Consider the following 20235-nt stretch of genomic DNA (forward strand, 5'->3'; position numbering starts at 1 on the left):
AATATCTTTAATATATAAATGATATATTAAAAAATGAGTAACTGAAGGTTTCTGGTTAAGTAGGACTTATTGAAGATGTCTTTATCTTTCATCCTTCCAAAATTTTGGTAAAATGACAGAAAGGAATTACAAAATGGGTAAACCCACAAAGAGGGAAGAAAGGAGACTGGGGAAGATTTTTCTGTTTTCTTTGGTTAGTGGTAGACTAAGTTGTTCGGCCTTATTTCCTGCTGAGAACAAGTAGAGATGATGGAAAAAATTTGAAACAAAATTTATGTGAGGGAAAGTGAGAGTTAACAAAATAGTGAAGGTATGTGGGTCTAAGATGTGGGGCATGGTGGTGGGGTAGGGAAGCTCAAGATGTGAGACCAGCATTTGCATTCTTTTCTGCCCCAAAGGAATCTGCTGATTCCAGAAGAATTAGGCAGATAAGAAGCTGGACAGCTAAACAGGGTTTTTGATAGACTCTGAGGGCAGAAGACAAAAATTGAAATTTGGCACATGTCAGGGAGGAAGAAAAACTCTTAGGGTTTGAGTAGGAAACCTAAAGGCCTATATATCTTAGGGATAGTAGCTTCTCACAGGTACTGAAGGCCAGCTCCACATCCTCTCAGTTCCTGACAGGATCAAGGTATTCTGGAAAGAAGCAAGTATAATTCCTTTTATTAATGGAAGAAGATGGCATCACTCAGAACCACAGATGAGCTCTATGTTTATTTACAACGTCTGGCACTCAGAAACTACCAGGCAGGTGAGGATTTAAGAGAGTGTTACTGAATACCAAGAGAAACAGTGGAATATGGAAGTGGATCAACGGGAATCCAGATAATGAAGTGATTAGAAAAGGGCAATGTATGTGGTATGTGTAAGGAATTATAAGATAAGAATAGGGAAATTGGAATCACACCATCCCCGCCCCAATAGAAAAATCAAATGTAAACTCTTGAGTTGAAGGACTGTAGCTGAAATTAAAATGTCAGTTAATGGGTTTAACAGTATGTTAGTAATACTAATAAGTAGAAAACGAATGTTCAGAATGAAACATGGAAAGAAAAGTGGCCTGGACATACATGAAAGAGTGAGTCTTAGGGATTCAGTGGAAACCAACATGTAATTGAAATCTTAGTAGGAAAGGAAGGAGGAGAGCTACAGAAACAGTATTTGGAGTGATGATTGCTGAGAATTGTTCATAAGAGGCAAAAGCCATCTAATCACAGATTTAAAAATTATTGCAAACCTTGTGTTTTAGTGTGATGTTATTTGATCATACTGAAAATTTAAGATAAGGAGAAAATTTTAATAGTAACCAGAGGCCAGGTGTGGTGGCTCATGCCTGGAATCCCAGCACTTTGGGAGGCTGAGGCAGATGGATCACTTGAGGCCAGGGGTTTGGGCAAAACCCTGTTTCTACTAAAAATATGAATATGAAAAGTAGCTGGGCGTGATGGTGCACGCCTATAATCCCAACCACTTGGGGGTGCTGAGGTGGGCAGATCATTTGAGGCCGGGAGTTCGCGACCAGCCTGGGCAACATGGCGAAACCCTGTCTCTACTAAAAATACAAAAATTAGCTGGGCATGGTGGCTCACACTTGTAATCCCAGACCCTTGGGAGGCTGAGGTACGAGAATCGCTTGAACTCAGGCAGCGGAGGTTGCTGTGAGCCAAGATCACAGCACTGTACTCCAGCCTAGGCAAGAATGAGATTCTGTCTCCAAAAAAAAAAAAAGTAACCAGAGAAAAACTACATACTACATTTAAAAGAGCAATAAGATTGACAGTTAATTTCTTAATAGATATAATAGACAATGCATTCTTATCAGAAGGCAATGGTCTGTTTTGAAAATGTAAAAAAGGTAAACAGGCAAACTAGAATGTTATACTCAACAAAAATATCCTTCAAAAGTGAGGACAAAATTATCACTTCTTTAGATCAACAAAAATGAGAAGAATTTAAAAGAAAAAAACCAAAACCCCGATTCTCTTTCTTCTCTACTCACAAAGCTTCTAATATCAAATGTGTAGGGTTTTTTTTTTTTTTTAAATATCAACCAATTCTCCAGTTCTTGGTGGACTCCAGGTATTCTGCAATTTAACTCAGTGTGGATACTAACTGCCTAGAATTACTTGCCTCACAGGTTGAGAGCTCGTCTTGCAAGATTGTCCCTTAGAAACCAATTGCAAGTTCGGGTCTCCCATTACTTCTACTGACTGCTATGAAGTGAGGATTTCTATAACCCCCTCCTCAGGTTCAGTGGCTCACGAAACAGGAAAACATTTACCTAGGTTTACCGGTTGATTATAGGGGATACAATTCAGGAACAGCCAAATAGGGAGGAACTCAGAACTTGCACTCCCTCTCCCGGTGTGTCACCCTCCCAGATCCCCTATGTGTTCACCAATCCGAAAGCTGTCTGAACTCTTTTGTTTGGGTTTTTATGGAGGCTCCATTATGAAGGCATGGTTGATCAAATCATTGGCCATTAGTTATTGAACTCAATCTTCAACCTGTCTCCCTTTCCAGGAGGTGGTGGTGTGGGGAGTAGAGTGGGAGGGGCTGAACATTTAAATCCTCTAATCACATGAATGGTTGCTTTGATAGTCAGAAGGCCATTCTCCCAAGTCCTCTCATCATAAACTCAGGTATGTCTGCTCATCATAAACTCAGGTATGTCTGCCCTGAAACCCTTGGAACTCAGGAAATTCCAAGGGTTTCAGGGCTCAGTGCCAGGAACTTGAAATGAAGACCAAATATATATTTCTTATTATATCGCCGTATCAGCATTAATTGCACCAGGCCTGCACTAAAGGGAGTACTAGTAAAGATTTGTCTTTGGGCAGAAGAGAAATTATCCTGGATAGCAGCTTTAAGATGAGTGGAAAAGTGAAGACCAAATAAAGGATAAATAAGATGGTAAATGTAAATTAACACTGTTGGGTAAAATAATTATTTGTGGTTTAAAATATACATAGAATTAAAAAATATAATAGTAGCATATAAGTTGTGGGGATGTTAAATAAGGGTTAGTATCTTACAGTCTTTGCATTGTCCAGGAAGTGGTAAAAATATTAATTTACTTGAGACTGATAAATCAAGGACACATGAAATATGAAATACAATACCGCACCCAGTAACTATAGACTGTACATTCTTTTCATATGCGTAGAGAACATTTATCAAAATTGTTGATTCATGAAGCAAATCTCAACAAATTTCAAAAGACTAAATTCAGAATATCATACTTAAAAGGTAGGTTTAATATTTGAAAAATTCATCAGTATAAATTACTAAATTAATACAGTATAGCAGAAAAATCATGTGCTAATGTCAAAGGTACAGAAATTGCCTTTGATAAGATCTAATACCCAGCTAGGTGCAGTGGCTCTCACCCCCAGCACTTTGGGAAGCCGAGGTGGGCAGATCATCTGAGGTTGGGAGTTCAAGACCAGCCTGATCAACATGGAGAAATCCCATCTCTACTAAAAATACAAAATTGGCTGGGCGTGGTGGTGCATGCCTATAATCCCAGATACTCAGGAGACTGAGGCAGGAGAATTGCTTGAATCCAGGAGGCAGAGGTTGCAGTTAGCCGAGATCACAACATTGCATTCCAGCCTGGGCAACAGGAGTGAAACTCTTGTCTGAAAGAAAAACAAAACCAGAACCCATTGAAAATGAAATCTCTTAATACATTATGAATAAAAGTTAAGTTCCTTAATTTGGTAAAGATTTTCTCAGAAAAATCATATCGCAAACACCATGTTTAATGTTGAAAATTTTCTTTTGAGACTGCGAAAGAGAAGTTGTTTTCACTGTCACCAATTATGGTTATTCTTTTACTGGAAGTCCTACCTAGTTCAGTGCGACAAGAAAAATAGAGAGTACAAGGGTCAGAAAGGGGAAGAACAAACAGAACTGTGATTTTTGTAGATGACATGATTATATACATAGAAAAATTAAAAAAAAAAACTCCTTATACCTTATAAATAATAAGCTAGGTTGTAAGATTCAAGCTAACTCTGGACACAATTGCAATTTTATATACCAACAACAAACACAAATTCCAAATTTGCATCAGTCTGGATCCAATCAGGAGAGAGAAACCAGTTGTATTAGTTTGTTCTCACACTGCTATAAAGAAATACCTGAGACTGGGTAATTTATACAGAAAAGAGTTTTAATTCTCTCATGGTTCTGCAGGCTGTACAGGAAGCATCGTGCCGGCATCTGCTTGGATTCTGGGGGAGGCCTCAGGAAAGTTACAATCATGGCAGAAGGTGAAGGGGAAGCAGGCTTGTCTTACATGGCCAGAGCAGGCCCAAGCAAGAGAGGAGAGGAGGAAAGGCGCTACACATTTTAAACTGTCAGATCTCTTGAGAAGTCTGTTATAAGAACAGCACGAAAGGGGGATGGCACTAAACCATTCATGCAGGTGCACCCACATGATTCAGTCACCTCCCACCAGCCCCCATCTCCAACATTGGAGATCACAGCCGAACATGAGATTTAGGTGTGGACACGGACTCAAACTGTATCACCAGTAAATTGAAAGAAGCATTTAATGTGAATAATTACTAATTATAACAGGGAATTGAAGTAATGAAGGATTTGGCTAGGCTAGTGAAAAGTGAAGAGAATTCTAAAGAATATGAAAATAGCAGATAAACAGAGCAACTGCTGCCCCTGGGGCTGAGGTAGAGTCCCCAAGGAAGAGTCCCTCTTTCTCTCAGGACCAAGATCCAGACCTTATCTAGAGGGCATGGCTGGTTTCCTGCATGGCTGAGAAGTTGCTGAGATGTCATGCTAGTGGAACTTAATGGAAATCCACCCTCTGATAACTGCCAGAAGTGCTCACTGGGGTGCCACAGAAGAGTTCTTCATGGGGAGGTGATTACTGGAGGTACCCTGCTACAAAACCTCCAGAGTGGGATGCTGGGAGGAGCTGCTGGCTGCTGGGTATGTCCTGCCGTTGTGTTCTGCACTCTCTGGAGGCTGGAGCAGCTGCAGGTGCCTGTGGAGCTGGGTGCTGGAGAAGCCACCTGCGTTGCAGGAACTGGATGCCATAGAATTAACACAATGTAGAACAATCTGGAAGGCTGTATATATCAAGATGCCAAGATGGCATCAGTGGTTTTTTTTTTCTTTCTGTGACAGATAGAATTATGATGCTTCCCCCTGCCACTTTTTTTTGTGTATTCATTCAGCATTTATTTAATAAAAGTTGAGTATTTTCTGTATGCCAGACAATGTGTTTATTACTAGATACTTAAAAGTAGGCAAAATAGACATTGAATTTGTTTGTGCAGAGTTTATAGGCTGGTAGGACAGTCAGTCATTCATCTGAGCTCTTTTATACCAGGCACTGTTCTAGACCCTGGGGAATAAATAGATTAGTTTAAATAGATAGATAGATTAAATAGATTGGTAAGATAGATTGGATGGATGGATAGGTGGATAGATAGATGGATCAAGACAAAATCTTGCCTTTATAGGGAGACGGCTGGCCGGGCACAGTGGCTCATGCCTATAATCCCAGCACTTTGGGAGGCCACAGCTGGTGGATTGCCTGAGCTCAGGAGTTTGAAACCAGCCTGGGCAACACAATGAAACCCCGTCTCTACTAAAATACAAAAAACTAGCCGTTCATAGTGGCGTGAACCTGTAGTTCCAGCTACTCAGGAGGCTGAGGCAGGAGAATTGGCTTGAACCCAGAAGGTGGAGATTGCAGTGAGCTGAGATCATGCCACTGCACTCCAGCCTGGGTGACAGAACAGGAGTTCGTCTCAAAAAAAAAATAAATAAATAAATAAAAAATAAAAATAAAGGGAGACCCAAGACAGCCATTAGCAGATAATTATAAGAATGGGTACATACTTACACAGTGCTATAAAGGGTTAAGAAGGAAAAATACAGGCTGCCATAAGAGAGGAAGATGTAATTTACATGAGAAGCCAGGAAATTCTTCTCTTAGAAAGTGATATTTTTATGATGGAAGTGATGAGGAGGAGTTTAGCTTGGTGAGATGAGTGATAAGCAAAGAGTGATCTAGACTGAGGGGAGGCTTCACAATGGGAAGAGCTCGGCATGTCTGAAGTGAGAAGTGGGAGGTGTCTAGAGGTTAGGGGGTGGTAGAGAGTGGCAGAAGAGGCCACAGCAGGGGTCATGCTGCTCGCAGCTGCAGCAACAGTAGGCTCCCTTGGAAACTGAGATGTCCCCGTGAAGGGCTGCCCATGGTAGAGGTCTGAAATAGGAGATTCATTGACTGGTTTACCATTTACAGCCTCCGTGTGGGGTGCAGAATGGTCAGGGGATTGGAGGCAAGAATGGAAGTTGAGAGACCACTGGGTGCAATTTGCAGGAATCCAGTGAAAGTTAACGGTGGAGGTGGCGCCAAGGCCCCTCAGTGGAGCTGGAGATAACTGGATGGCTTGGAGATGGGGTTTCGAAATAGAATCATTCAGAACTGGTGATGGACTGAGTGTGGGCTACGAGAGAGAGAGAGAGAGAGAGAGAGAGAGAGAGAGAGAGAGAGAGAGAGATAGAGGATGTTGAGAATAACTCCCAGGTTTCTGGCTTAAGTCATCACATGGCATGTGATGCCATTTTCTGTGTACTTTTGCAGTGAATACGAATTATTTGCTCAATTAAAAAAGTACAATAAATTTGGATTTGCAGATGAAGAAGTTTTTGATGAACAAACAAAACCAAACCAGTTGCAGTGAAAGTGAGGAAGTGGAGATAGTTGGTACAGACTGCTGCAGTTCTGCATCTTTAAAGAAGCTAGAAAGCAGAAGGCTGGGTAGGGTTGGGCTGCAGGACAGAGGACATGGGCTTTGTTTACAAAATAGGATAGGAGTGAGTAACTTCCATCCCTCTCCCTGGAGGGAGAGCCAGACCATAGAGGGAAGAGAAGGCATTCATTAACTCAACAAATATTTGAATGTCTGTATGAGAGGCAGTATTCTAAGCTCTTGTAACATATGAAACATAAAAAACATTCCTGTGTTCTGGAGCTTAATATTCTAAAGTGGGAACACTGAAAAGAAAATAATCTGCTAAGTGCATTGTAAAAAGAAAAAAAAATAGAACCTACTAATGGGGAGATCTAGAGATGTTGAGGTGGAGTGGCCAGAAGGATGTAATTTTATGTAGTGGGTGGCACCGATGGGATTTGATGCCACTAGAATGCAAGATATGCCAGGGCAGAGATTTTAGTTTTATTCACTGCTGCATCTCCAGAGTTTAGAATGAGGCCTGGCACATAGTAAATGCTCAATAAATAATTGCTGTGTGAATGAATTAAAGATTCAAGATCCCAGGAATGGGAAGGAATGAGTAGTGGGATACTGAAGAAAGGCCAGTCATGAATGAAGACATATTGTAGGGATGTTAGTACTGATATCCCCAGTTCAAATTACAGTTGTTTTTGCTTTTAAAGGATTTTAACTGTTTAAATGTATTTCAAATTTTTTGAATTAGCTTTGTTTCATGGCATTAGTTTTGTTTACTGTATGTTTGTTTCTTAGATACCTTACTATAATTTACAGAACTACTTATCCTTAGGAACATAGACAACTTAAGAGGCGACTGTTTTCAGTATTATTAAAATAAAATTGAGATTATATATTACTTTGTATATTGAGGTTCTGTTACAACCTGCCTTGTTTTCAGCATTATTCTGAGTTAAAGTGGTGCGTGTGTGTGGTGGTGGTGGGGTGTTGTGATTGTTTTATGCCCATTACAGAAACCAGTTTAGCCGGCATTATACTGGTGTGGTTATATACTAAATAAGTTATATTTCTTGCAGCTACTTTTTTTGACCAATTAATTGGTCTGATCCTATAGTGAGTATTTTCATGGATCTTTGCTAAGTTTAGCCTCATAGCGATCTTGTGTGTCTGAAATCGTATTGACAGTCTATAGCTCCTTCTAATTTAGGCATGCATGAAGAAGATTGTTCTTTATTTGCTGAATTTTATGCTTTTTTTTCCCTTCATTTTCTTTTGAGTCTTATGCCTTTTATATGAGAATTCCAGTGTCATATATAACTTTGCCATAGCCCAATCAAAAGATGTAACTTTTGACTGTTCAGTATAGAGCATTCCTTTGTGTAAAAGAATAATATGGATGTTGTAAGACCATTCAGTTGTAACTGGAAGCTGCCTTATATTGGAAGGACTTTATGCATTAATGAAGAAAGGGAGCATACAAATCATTATTTCCTATTTGCCAAAGATTACTTTTCCCTCCCATAGAAATTATTTTATTATATATATAATATATACTTAAAAAGTAATAAATGGTTTTGGAAAAAATTCAAATAACAGGAGTGTAGAGATTATAAACTGACGTTATTCTAAAATTGTACATCCTACGAGATAACCATTGTGAGCAATTGGATTTATATCCTTTTTTTTGGACTTTACAAATGCCTATGTAAATTGTGTGTGTTGTATGTATATATGTTTGAGTATACATACACACAAGAGGAATTGTATACAGCTTCCCTGTTCTTTCTCTCCATTTACACAATATGTTTTGGACATTTTTTGTGTCAGTGCATATGTGTGTGGGTGTATGTGCATAAAGGCATAGCATGGATGTTCCATAAAAAGTTTTAAGCCAATCCCCTATTGGTTGTCCCCATATTTTGCTCTTATAATAAGTGATGCACTTAACATCTCCAGTTATGTTCTAGGGCAGAAGTGCTTGTCAGAGTGTAAATATTTGCCATATGCCCTTAGAAATGTGGTACCAAGCTAGGCACAGTGGCCAACGCCTATAATTCTGTCACTTTGAAAGGCCTGGGCGGAAGGATCACTTGAGCCCAGGAGTTCAAGACCAGCCTGGGTAACATAGGGAGACCCGGCTTTATAAACAATAAAAGTAGCTGAGCGTGGTTGTGTGTTCTGTGGTCCCAGCTCCTCAGGAAGCTAAGATGGGAGGATCACTTGAGCCCAGGAGGTTGAGGCTGCAGTGAGCCTGGGCAATAGAGGGAGACCCTGTCTCAAAAAAAGAAAATAAATGTTGTATAATACCAATTTGGACTCTCATTAGCCAAAAGTGAAAGCGTCTGTTTCCCTAAACCCTTGCCAATGGTAAGTGTTGTCAGCCTTTTATATCTTTCTCAGCCCAACAGGTGGAAGACTCACACCTCTTTTTAATGTCCATTTCTTTGTATATTCCTGCGGTTTACTATGGTTTGACCATTTATGCTAATTTTTCGGATATTACTTTTTTTTTTGGAGACGGAGTTTTGCTCGTTACCCAGGCTGGAGTGCAATGGTGCGATCTCGGCTCACTGCAACCTCTGCCTCCTGGGTTTAGGCAATTCTTCTGCCTCAGCCTCCTGAGTAGCTGGGATTACAGGCACGTGCCACCATGCTCAGCTAATTTTTTGTATTTTTAGTTGAGACGGGGTTTCACCGTGTTGACCAGGATGGTCTCGATCTCTTGACCTCGTGATCCACCTGCCTCTGCCTCCCAAAGTGCTGGGATTACAGGCTTGAGCCACTGCGCCCAGCCAGGATATTACTTTTTATTATTGTCTTCAGTCGTTTTTCTAGTAGGTTCTTCGTTCTTTTTCTTTCTGATTTCTACATTTTTATTTTAATAAAAGTATGTATAATTTTTCTCCCTTGAGTCATCTATATTTCAGTCTTCGTTTTCTTACTCATTACATCCTCATGCCAGTCCCTTGAGTCATGTTCCCAAACTCTGAATCTTTCTGGCCTTGGTAGCATGTGTACTTAGTCTTTCCCACATCAATAATTAAGTATTCTCTCTAGATTTTCTTTTTTGTTTTGAATTTTTATCCTTAGATGTTTAATATAGTTAAACTTTTAAAAATATGTGAGTAGGGTGAGTTAGAGCTCTAATTTCATTTTTCTCTAACTAGGATGCTTTTGTTGAGTCAATGATCATTTTCTGCTGATTTGAGATATTGTGATTACCATGTGCTAAGTTGCCACAAATACATGGTTTTTTACCTGAACTCTGTGTTCATTGATCTGTATATTCTGTGTCTACAACATTACCACATTGTTTTTTCTTTCCTTATATGATTTAGTTTTTGTCATTCTAACATACTGTAAAGAGAAAAGTATTGTTCCTGTTCTGTTCTTAAAGATCTATCAGGGCCGGTCGCAGTGGCTCACGCCTGATAATCTCAGCACTTTGGGAGGCCAAGGCGGGTGGATCACCTGAAGTCAGGAATTTGAGACCAACCTGGCCAATGTGGTGAAACCCCGTCTGTACTAAAAATACAAAAAAAATTAGTCTGCCTTGCTGGTGCACGCCTGTCCCAGCTACTCGGGAGGCTGAGGTGGGAGAATAGTGTGCACCAGGGCGGCAGAGGTTCCAGTGAGCCTGCATTGCACTGCAGCCTGGGTGGCAGAGTGAGACTCCATCTCAAAAAAATCCAAAACTATCAGAAGTGGAGTATGACTTTTTCTTTTTTTCTTTTTTTTTTTTTGATAGAGAGTCTTGCTCTCTCACCCAGGTTGGAGTGCAGTCAATTTACTGCAACTTCTGCCTCCTGGGTTCAAATGCCTCAGCCTTCCGAGTAGCTGGGATCACAGGCACATGCCACCACGTCCGGCTAATTTTTGTATTGTTAGTCGAGACAGGGTTTCACCTTGTTGTCCAGGCTTTTCTTGAACTCCTGGCCTCAAGTGATCTGCCCGCCTCGGCCTTCCAAAGTTCTGGGATTACAGGCATGAGCCACCGTGCCCGGCTATGGAGTGTGACTTTACAGTAGAGATTTATCTATCTAACTGATCTCTGTTACTTGTTTCAGTAAGATCACGTCATCTTTTTTGTCCTTTGGCAGCAGAAGTTGTAGGTTAACGCAAACTAAAGCAACTTTTCTTGCCACCAAAGATGGAATTGAAGTGATCTCTAACCTTATTTCTTCAGTCATGACTTCTGATATCTTAGAACACATTAAAAATAAGATATTTGTAGGACATACTGGAGAATGAATGAATGTCCTTGAGGTCAGAAACTGCTGGTCAGGGGTTAGAGTGGCTGAGTGTTCCTCACAAGGCACACGTGTAACCCATTTACATTGAACTGCACATCAGTAGGGCAGTGTTTGGGAAGTGCTGCTCTAGGCTAATGTTCTTCAGCTTTAAAATTTTCTCACGGCAGGTCATTGTAGCTTGATATGGATCTAATATTAGGAGAACCAGAGTGCTTTACAAATTTTTTAAATTGTGGTAAAATATACGTATGTAAAATGTGTTGGCTTAACCATTTTTAAATGTACAGTCAGTGGTATTAAGTACATTCACATTGCTGTGCCATCCACCTCCAGAATCTTCTCATCTTATAAAACTGAAACTGTACCCAGTAAACAGTAACTTCCCATTCTCCCTACCTCTTGCCTCAGGCAACCACTCTTCTACTGCTCTCTGTCTGTATGAATTTGACTATTCTAAGTATCTCAAAAAGTGGAGTCATACAGTATTTGTCTTTTTTTTTTTTTTTAAGAGGCTAGAGTGTAGTGACGCAATCTCAGCTCACTGCAACCTCCGTCTCCTGGGTTCGAGTGATTCTCCTGCCTCAGCCTCCTGAGTAGCTGGGATTATAGGCATCCGCCACCACACCCAACTAATTTTTTTTTTTTTTTGAGAAGGAGTTTTGCTCTTGTTGCCCAGGCCGGAGTGCAATGGCACCATCTTGGCTCAACACAACCTCCATCTCTCAGGTTCAAGCGATTTTCCTGCCTCAGCCTCCTGAGTGGCTGGAATTATAGTCATACACCACCACACCTGGCTAATTTTGTATTTTTAGTAGAGATGGGGTTTCTCCATGTTGACCATGGTTGTCCAGGCTGATCGTGAACTTTCGACCTCAAGTGATCTGCCTACCCTGGCCTCCCAGAGTGCTGGGATTACAGGCATGAGCCACTGTGCCTGGCCAACTTTTGTATTTTTAGTAGAGATGGGGTTTTATCATGTTGGCCATGGTTGTCCAGGCTGATCTCCAACTCCTGACCTCAGGTAATCCATCTGCCTTGGCCTCCCAAAGTGCTAGGATTATAGGCGTGAGCCACTGTGCCTGGCCAGCTTTTGGAAAGAACAAAGAGACGTAATCAAATAGTATCATCTTATACATGAAAAAGAGAACTATTTTCTTCGGGAAAAACAGGCATAGAGGTGACAAGAATATATAAATCATAAGAATTACGCTAATTTGTTTCTGAAGGAAATGACAAATTTTCCCCCAGCTTTGTTGAAGTGTAATTGACAAATAAAAGGTGTATATATTCAAAGTCTACAACCTAATTGATGTGTGTATACATTGTGTAATGATTATAACAATTAACCAGCACATCCCTTATAATACAGTTACTGTGTGTGTATGGTGGGAGAGAGGAGTGAAGACACTTAATATCTGCTCTGTTAGCAAATTTCAAATAAACAGTACAGTATTATTAGCTATAGACACCGTGCTGTACATGAGAGCCCCAGAAAATATTCCTCATATAATAGAAAGTTTATACCCTTTGACCACCATTTCTCCATTCCCTCCCCACCCCCTGTGAGTTCAGACCCTTCTCTGTATTTATTCTTACTCTAGGTGACCCCATCTGCTTCCAGAGATTGAATCTGCTGATGGCTCCTAGGTTTGTTTCATGAGCTCAGAGCTCTGTGCTGGGCCCTACTCCAGAGCTGCCTCCCTGCTGTCTCTGCTGAGTGTCTGATGGCTGCTCTGGCCTCATGTCCGAGACGGAGCTTCAGGATTTTCCTCCTGTGTCCCCTCCCATGTCCGCAGCGAAGGGTACTTGAGCCTTGCAGGTGATCAAGTCAAATTCCGGGGGTCAGTTTTAAAGTAAATTTAGGATAGTTTTAGAGTTACAGAAATGTCTGAAGAATATTAAGGAGAGTTCCTGTGCACTCCACACCCAGTTTCCCATGCTAACATTACTGTGGTACATTTTTCACACCAGTGAGCCAGTACTGACACACTGTTTACACCAAACTCTACACTTTATTCAGATTGCCTTAGTTTTCCCTTAAAGTCTTTTTCTTTTTCAGAATCCCATTCAGGAAGCCACATTACATGTGGTTGTCATATCTTCTTAGGCTCCATTAGACTGACAGTTTCTTAGATCTTTCTTGTTTTTGTTGACCTTGACCGACTAGGTATTTTATACAGTGTTCTTCAATTTGGATTTTGCTAATGTTTTTCTCGTGATTAGACTTGGATGATGGGTTTTCGGGAAGGAAGACCACAGAGGTAAAATGCCATTCTCATCACATCATATCAAGGGTACCTGCTCTCAACATTATTTACTACTGATGATATTAACCTTGATCACCTGGCTCAGGTAGTGTTTGTTAGATTTCTTCACTATTAAATTACTGGCATTTTTGACACTTCCTTTTTTTTTTGAGACAATCTTGCTCTATTGTCCAGACTGGAGTGCAATAGGATGATCTCGGCTCACTGCAACCTCCGCCTTCTGAGTTCAAGTGATTCTTCTGCCTCAGTCTCTTGAGTAGCTAGGACTATAGGTGTGTGCCACCACACCCAGCTACTTTTTGTATTTTTAGTAGAGACGAGTTTTCCTTATGTTGGCCAGGATGGTCTAAGTTTCTTGACCTCGTGATCCGCCAGCCTCAGCCTCCCAAAGTGCTGGGATTACAGGCGTGAGCCACTGTACCCAGCCTTTTCTTCTTTTTATCTGATTTGAATCCAAACCAATTCCTGCTGGTTCCCTTTCCCAAATAAATTTGTCTAAGTCACTCTTTGCAGCCACTGCTGCAGTCCAAGCCACAATTCCCTTTGCCCAGACGGCATCGAAAGATCTTCTGACTCATGCCCTGCTTGTGCCCTTGCCTCTTCCTACCCAGTCTCCACCCAGATGCCTATGTGGTCTTTTAAAAGTGCCAGCTGGTCAGTGGTACTCTTGTTCCCAAACCTTTGAGTGGCTTTCTGTTGTACTTGAGATAGCACCCCACCTTCTAGACACAGTCTGCTGGGCCTGCCTGAACTCAGTCCTGTCACCTGTTCTGCCCCTCCTGCCTGGTCCTTTGTTCCAGCCACTGGTTTCTGGCCCGAGTCCCTTCATCACTCTTAGCTCCCTAAGTCATGTTGTTGCCTCTCCTTAGAATGATGGTCTCTCTCCACCCTGTCTTCCTTCAGATCCCACTTACATGCCATTTACATGTTGTTTCTTCAGGGGACACTTCCCATCCCCTTGCAGGGTCCATGGGGCACTCTTGCCGGGTGTTTCTGGAGTATGCCACACTGCATCCCTAATGCTGAGTTACGTGTTCTGTGTAGGAATTATTCCTCAATGCTGGGATGGACAAGGCTGAGGCATGCCTCTGCTCATCACTGTGTGTCCCTGTTACCTATACCAAGCCTGTGCCAGAGGGGATGCTTGATAAATAGTTGTTGACTGGGTGAAATTTTTAAAAAATATTAAAAATTTTAATAGAGATGGGATCTCACTATATGGCCCAGGCTGCTCTCAAACTTCTGGGGCTTAAACAGTCCTCCTGCCTTGGCCTCCCAAAGTGCTAGAATTTTAGGTGTGAGCCACCCTGCCTGGCCTGAATGGGTGAATTTTATCTTTTGAATGGAAAGCACTCTTCAGTTTTAGCATACAGCTATGCAAAAAAGTACTTGAATTTATTTTTCTTAGTACACTGATTTAAATCCCACATGTATCCTTTAGAATGTGTCACATAAGGTGCTGTAATGGGTACAGTAGTGGATCTGGAAAGTGTGTTCAGCCTCTGTCACTCCTGAGGACCCGTTCATTCATTGTCTTATTTACCAGACAGTTATCGGGAACCTGGGTCTGCCAGGCCTAGTGCTGAGTGTGGGGATATGAGTGCTTGTAGTGAGCCCGTTGAGGGCCAGGGAGAAACTTACACATCCTTCAGCATTTCAGTTGTGGTTAGGATAGATTTGGGCAGATGTCATTTGAATTCTGGCTCTGCCATTTTTAAGATCCGTACTCTTGAGCTTAACCTCTACCCATTTGCAAAAATGTGGACAACAGTGTCTCCCTTGTAAGTTGTGGAAAGAATCAGATAAGAAAAGGAATGTAAGATGAGCAGCATAATGACAGTAATCACAGAGCCAGTGTTTTTTGCTTTTGAGGTCCCGAGTACTAGCCTAAATAGTTTGCATTAATTATTTTTGTTCATTCTCACAGCAACTCTGTGAGGTAGGGATGTCACTGTTTTCATGTTATAAATGAAGAGAGGAAGATCATAGTTGAAAAATTACTTTGTCCAAGGTCACAGAAGTTGCAAGTGGGAGAGCGAGAACCTGAACCCAGGTTCAAGCACATGGCATGATTTAAAGCCTGGAAAGGACTCCCTACATTCTGTGGAGCCACCCCGTCTTTCAGTGTGGCTTTGTTCTTTAAAATTGTAAAGACTTTTTAGGTATCTGTTGGCACTTAAAAAAATTTAGTAGTCTTTAGAGGGACGATTACCTTAAGCTATTATCAGCTTGAATTTGTTTTTTAATTTACATTTTAGCAGCTTTGACACCTGTGGCTTGGTGCCCATGTTGAGGAGAGTGTGTGTGTGTGTTGGGACTGGAGGGTGAAGTTAGATCTATCTGGGCAGTATGAAAATGAGGATTGTGAACTTCCGATCAGACTCACCTAGAGGATTTACCAAAAATGCAAATTCCTTAACCACTTCTTTAGTACGCTAAATTATACTCTAAATTATAATCTCTTAGGGGTAGGACTTAGAAAACTATTTTTGCAAGTGATGTTATTTAGGTAGTGGATTCTTTTTCATTCTGAAGTTTGAGAATCAGTGAATAGAGGTAATGGGAAATGTCAGTTTCTCTATGATCCAAACTGCCCTTCAGGAAGCCAGTAGAAAGATTAAAGTGAACCCTGGTATGCCTGGCTAGTAAGTTTAAAAACAAGTAATGTGGAAATAAAATCAACAGTGGGTGAATTGGTCTCCCTGTTGTTTTACTTTTTATATCATTTGTGTTTCGGAGGAATTTGATATGATCCTTCTTCCCTAGTGGATAGTGGAGTAGCACGGGAAAGGAGTGGATCTAGGCTGTGACAGAGTTGGCTCAATGTAGCAGACCAGTCAGAAGAAAAAAAATCTAAGCATATTTTGTGGATTAGCATATCAGTTGCAAAAATAGGAGTATATCTAAAGCTGATTTCAAATAGTCTTTCTGTAGAGAAACTATGTCAGACTGTGCCTGGACTTTTGCTTTAGAAAATATGGTAATTTTAGGTTTGTGGCTAACATGAAAATTAGTAATCAACACTAAGGGTTTTAAAGATGTACCATATGTGTGTTTATTATGTATTTCTATATTCATAAACATTGAGGATTCTTTTATTGTCTCATGTAACAAGAAGACTAGCAGCTCAGGGATGTTGGCTCTGCATGGACGGCCACAGCATGGCTGCATGCCTAAAGCACACAGATTGGGCAGTGTCCCTGTCTTGGGCTCCCCACCCACCATTCTTAAGCAGCTTTATTGAAGTATAATTGGCATACTAAGTTGCACGTTTTACAAGTGTACATCTGTGTACACCGCATGACCATTGCCACACTACGATAATGAGAATGTTTATCACTCTCCAAAGTTTCCTGGTGCCTTTTGCAATTCCTTCTGCCCACCTTTCTCCTCCTTTTGTGAAAGTTTGCATGTTATTAGGGGGAAACAGTTACGTTGTTGAGGATAAAGTACTAGGTAGAAAGATATTTAACTTGTAGTTTTCACTTTTGTTTTCTTTTTGAGGAGTATAGTGGAAGTAATATGATGATGTAGGTATAGGTTGCAGGTTTATTTATAGAAAGTTTTGAGAAACAGACAGATGTCTCCGAACAGATCGTCTTGGAAGAGTTTGACAGGAAATATATTTTCAGAAAGGCTGGAATAAAGGTGAAGTTGGTGCCTGCTGGCAGGGTGGGGGAGAGAAAGGAAGGACAGCACCTGCTGGGCGCTTGCAAGTGAGCCACAGACACGAAAGCCAAAGGCTGAGCTTTTCTTTGGTTTTTCAGTAGATGGCATTTTTATCATGCTAGGAAGACTAACATGAATTCTAACATGAAAATCAAGTGCTTTTTTTGTTGAATGGTATGCTGGTGAATTATTTATTTATATGTATACATAAAAAATAATAGATTTTTTCCTATCATTGCAATCACCTTTTTGCTGTGTTCCCCCCAACCCCCCTGAGACAGGTTCTTGCTCTGTTACCCAGGCTGGAATGCAGTGGCACAATCTCAGCTCACTGCCTCCTCCATCTTCTGGGCTCAAGTGTTCCTTCTGCCTCAGCCTCCTAAGTAGCTGGGACTACAGGCGTGTACCACCACACCCAGCTAGTGTTGTTTATTTTTTTGTGGAGATGGGATCTCCCTATAGTGCCCAGGCTGGTCTCAAACTCCTGAACTCAAGCGATCCTCCTGCCTCGGCCTCCCAAAGTGGTGGGATTATAGGCGTGAGCCCCAGTACAGTGCCTAGCTTGGGTGATTCTTTTTAAGTTGAATATGCTTGCTGAGGTTAGTTTCTGCTGCAGAAAGCATTATATAATGTTGGGTTAACAACCATTTTGTAAAGAGTTAGTAGAATTGTATAAGGTTTTACCTGGCAGGTGGAGGTTGCAGTGAGCCAAGATCTTGCCACTGCACCCTAGCCTGGGTGACAGAGTGAGACGCTGTCTTAAAAAAATGTATAGGATTTTATTTTAATGGATCTCTTCTCTTGTCTCCTTTTAGCTTCTATATCTCTGCATTTTCTTGGCTCTTTATTTTTCATTTATTTCCAGTTTTTCCATGTATTTGTTGGAAAGTAATATGCTTGAGGTGAAAATGGCAGCATTTCTGTCATGATTTAGGCTTACTAGAAATGACATTCTTTGCTCTGTGTCTGTTTAGTTGAGAAGTAAACCAATTCCCTGTGCTTAAATACTACTCGATGGGGGAGGGGGAAAGATTTTTAACATAGAATACAAACTGAGTTTGTTGGAAAAGGTATTCCTATAAAATGTTATCCAGGTAGTTAGAGCTTAATATGGGTGAGAATTTCCCTAAAAGAATATTCTTTGCTGTAACATTGATGGCTTGATGGTCTTGTGAAAGTGAAACTTAGTGTGTTTCTTCTTTCAGCCATATAACTCACAGATAGGGTAGTGTAGTTTTCCAGTTTTAGATTAGGGATAGCTTATATCCTATAGTTAATAAGGTTTTGGGAGTCTTTGAGTATTTCTTGTCTAATTCAGTTACTAGTTACAAAGAGACAAGCTGTAATGTAACAAGTCTTCCTGAGGAGGACTAGCTTTCTGTACCCTTTGATGTAAAAATGCCTAGTAGTTCTACCAGTTGGTGATGTGTTTGGGGTTAATGAAAACCCCTCAGTCTCAGTCTGTTCATGCATTGGTGTGTATTAATTCAGTCCATTCATAGTCATGAGCTGACTGTGCCTTATTGAAGAAAGGGAGGCTTCTGGAAGAGAAAGGAAGATGGATAATTTTGGATCCTCAGGCACTGTTGCTGGTGCCTGGGAGTGGGGCAGGGAGACTGGAGGTTCTGAAGAGAGGGCTTTGTATCCAAAGTTAAGACTTAGCCAGCCTTTGATGGGGAGAGAAGCTAGTCAGGTCCAATAACCGCAGGTGAGTTATTGGAGAGTTCAGAGCAGGTGAAATTGACAGGTGTCAAATCTAATTCCTCTTCACAGGGTTATTTCTATGGGAAAATGTGTGTGGCTCATATACTTGCCTCAGCAAACAGACTGGACTCAAAATCAGCTCTTTGTTGTCATCATTTAAGTGGAATTAATTACTCCCTAGGGTTGCATTGCCCCTTGGAAGGCTTCTAGCTTTCTTTTTACTTAATAAATTATATTCCAGGTTCTTTGACTATGAGGGACATAGTAAACTAGTAGCCTTTATCTTCTCCTCCCTAAATAGCAAACTCATGTAGAAAATATTAGCTAAAATCCTTATAGATTTTTTTGGAATCACCTAAAATGTTATCATTATTGGCATAATTTCATTTGGAGCCATTTTGTCAGAACTGCTAGGTATCTAGGTGGGGCGATTGTTTTCATTCCCATATGGGAATTTGGTTGTAACATTCAGGCACTCAAAGAGTTAATTCCTGACTTTGTGGAGATGACATCATGTTCAGGTAGTCTTGTGTCTGAAACTTCGGTGGAGATTAAGCTGATAGATTTGGGCTAACATTTTTATGTGTGTGTGAGTTGGTGAATTTTGAAGATGATTTAGAAGACTTTAGAAAAGCATCTGTGAGTCCTTCATCATCTTGATGTCAAGAAGCGATTGTTATTTAATACATACACGTTTTAGTAATGAAGGGAGTATGTAGAGTTAGTTGATCTGAACAGGATTACTTTTTCTCCTTTTTAATACAAAATATTTTTGGGAAACAAAACTTGCCCAGTGTTACACTGCTGGCTTCTTGTTTTTTGGTTACAAACATGCTGAAATGGTCTAAATAATGATGCTACTAAAACAACATATGCATTGTTTTGATGGTGTATTGATTCTTTCTATAGCGTTCAGAATTGCTTGCATGCCTCCCAGCAACAAACACATACGTAACAGACTTTATGTGAGATGAACATTCCAGAGAAATGAAATGCTAGTTTACTTTTCAGTAGCTATGAAACTTTAAAAAAAAAAAAAATTGTGTATTTTGAAACATGGCCTTAGGGCACTAACACACTCGAACCTAGTGCATGAGCTCTGCAAGTTATTTTAATAAAACCTAATCACAGGAACAAACATCTGGCATTTATAGAGTTTGTTTATTTATTGATTGCCATAAGCCTCTAGAAAGACTATCCTGTTTCTTTTAATAAAATCATTTTGGAAGTTGTCTGTATATTAATATCTAAGTGTTTTTGGAATTTAACTTTAACAAGGTTAACTCAGATGTTAAATATTGTGGGCTACAACAGAAGTAGGAGAATGAAGAAGAAATGGCAAGTGGGGACTCTTGTAAAAAGAGTGGTAACTAAGTTCTTTTTCCTGGTTATACTCCTCCCATGGACTATCCTGTATGGCAGGCCATTATTTACAGTGCTTCGTAGGATCCGCTGTCTAGTAAGCACTAAGGAATTTGGATCCCTAAACCAGGGAGCATATAGCCTGCTAAAGCTTAATTTTCGGAGAGGAGACACTAAAGATGATTGTGTTATGATACTGTTCATTTTATATACTAGTGAAATGAAGACTGAAATTATTTACTAGAACCG

At 40.6% G+C, this 20235-nt stretch overlaps 1 protein-coding gene across 20 annotated transcripts in view; it reads left to right on the forward strand.

The window, feature by feature from the left end:
• CAMTA1 (calmodulin binding transcription activator 1) overlaps window positions 1-20235 on the forward strand; it is a 966581-nt gene that overhangs the window by 65417 nt on the left and 880929 nt on the right. The window lies entirely within an intron of this gene.

The sequence above is a fragment of the Callithrix jacchus genome, chromosome 7 (assembly GCF_049354715.1).
Source record: "Callithrix jacchus isolate 240 chromosome 7, calJac240_pri, whole genome shotgun sequence".
Lineage (NCBI taxonomy): Eukaryota > Metazoa > Chordata > Mammalia > Primates > Cebidae > Callithrix > Callithrix jacchus.